We start from the raw sequence: 2,265 nt of genomic DNA on the forward strand, positions 1-2,265 counted from the left end.
CTAAGGTGGCGACTGAGTTTAAATTAGCCATGGGAGTCAAGGACAATAAGAAGTCCTTCTTTAGGTATGTAGTGAGCAGAAAGAAAACAAATGGAAGCGTGGGGTTCCTGCCTAACACCTCAGAACAGCTGGTAATGGACACTCCAGGAAAAAACTGAACTCCTGAATGCCCACTTCACTTTGGCATTTCACTGGACCAAGGGGAAAGACAAGCAAGATAATGATCACAGAGGGCATGCTGGGATGCTGAGCTGGTGCAAAACCAACTAGAAAAGCCAGAAAGAAAACAAATGGAAGCGTGGGGTTCCTGCCTAACACCTCAGAACAGCTGGTAATGGACACTCCAGGAAAAAACTGAACTCCTGAATGCCCACTTCACTTTGGCATTTCACTGGACCAAGGGGAAAGACAAGCAAGATAATGATCACAGAGGGCATGCTGGGATGCTGAGCTGGTGCAAAACCAACTAGAAAAGCTAGACATTTACAAATCAGCAGGACCAGATGGACTTCACCCAAGAGTGCTGATGGAGCTGGCTGAGGTCATCGTGGAACCCCTGGCAGAAATCGTGGCATACAGGGGATATCCCTGAGGATTAGAAGATGGCCAACATTGTGCCCATCTTCAAGAAGGGGAAGAGGGAGGACCCAGGTAACTATAAGCTAATCAGCCTAAACTCCATCCCAGGGAAAATCCTGGAAAAACTCATTCAAGGATCTATGTGAGATATTGTCATTGATGGTAAGATTCTGAACAACAGCCAGCTTGGCTTCATCGTGGGTAGGTCTTGTCTTACCAATCTCATCTCCTTCTATGAACAGGTCTCTCACCACCTGAACACAGGAGAGAAGGTTGACATTATACACCTAGACTTCCAAAAGGCTTTTGATCTAGTATCCCATGATATCCTTGCGGAAAAATTGGAAGATTGCGGGCTTAAGTGCTCAACAGTTCAGAGGGTGGAAAACTGGCTGCATGGTAGGACCCAGAGAGTTCTCATGAATGGATCTGTGTCATCTTGGTAAGAAGTGGCCAGTGGTGTTCCTCAGGGGTCCATGCTTAGACCGGTGCTTTTCAACATCTTTTTTAATGATTTGGATGTGGATCAATGATTTGGAGTGAAAACCTCACTGGCCAAGTTTGTAGACAACACCAAGTTATATGGGAGGGTGGCCATGCCAGAAGACAGGTTGCAGATATAGGTGGACCTGGACAGGCTGGAGAGTTGGGTGGACTAGAACCCAATGAAGTTCAACACTCAGAAGTGTAAGGTGGTCCATCTGTGGGCAAACAATCCCCAACATACCTGCAGGCTAGATGGTGACAATTTGACTTGCACCACAGCCGAAAGGGACCTAGGGATAGTGATCAACCATCACATGAACGTGAGCTGGAAGTGCAATGCTGTGGCTAGCAGGGCAGACAACACGCTGGCATGCATTAACCCTTGCATCTCATGCAAAACTAAGGAAGTGATACTCCCACTGTACCCCACACTGGTGAGACCACAGCTGGAGTACTGCATCCAGTTCTGGGCACCACACTTCAACAAGGACGTGGAAAAACTTGAGAGTGCCAGAGAAGAGCCACCTGTATGATCAGGGACTTGCAAGACAAGCCATATGAGGAGAGGCTGAGGGACTTGGGCCTCTTCAGCCTACAGGGGACTTGGTAGCGGCTTACTGCTGAGAGTGCTTGGTAGACGCTTACCACTACATCAGAAAAGTACATCAAGAACTTGATGAATAGCTGTTCACCAGGGCACACCTAGGGAAGACAAGGAGCAATGGATACAAACTCCTGGAAGGCCACTTCAGGCTCAATTCCAGGAAAAACTTGTTCAGAGTGTTGAATGAACTCCCTCCAGTGGTGGTGCAGTCACCTACCCTGGAAATCTTCAAAAGGAGACTGGACAGTCACCTCACTGGGGTCACTTGATCACAGTTGTCTTTTCCTGTCTAGTGCAGAGTGACAGGACCCAATGATCTACAAGGTCCCTTCCAGCCTCTAACAATCTATCAATCTATGAATGTGCTTCATTAGGATTTTGCCAGTTTTAGAAAATTTCTGCTTTTTGTATGTGACATTTCCAAGCCAAGCAGAAGTATAGGGTTGGCCCACATGTTCTCAACAGGTTCTCCATTCAGTTTTGTTTGCTTTCTGCAAGAGATACGAAGAAACACAGAAAACGTCTTCTGGTACAAGGGCTGTTTCTATAACTCCTTGATATCTGAAGACCTATGATGCTGTCATTTATTTCTGCTG

The 2,265-nt window shown here is 46.8% G+C and overlaps 1 protein-coding gene across 1 annotated transcript in view; it reads right to left on the reverse strand.

Moving 5' to 3' along the window:
• The window catches only part of SLC26A7 (solute carrier family 26 member 7), a 146,925-nt gene that overhangs the window by 68,720 nt on the left and 75,940 nt on the right, over positions 1 to 2,265 (reverse strand). The gene's annotated exons all lie outside the window — the stretch shown is intronic.

This window comes from Alligator sinensis, unplaced genomic scaffold (assembly GCF_000455745.1).
Source record: "Alligator sinensis unplaced genomic scaffold, ASM45574v1 scaffold273_1, whole genome shotgun sequence".
In the NCBI taxonomy this organism is placed as follows: domain Eukaryota; kingdom Metazoa; phylum Chordata; order Crocodylia; family Alligatoridae; genus Alligator; species Alligator sinensis.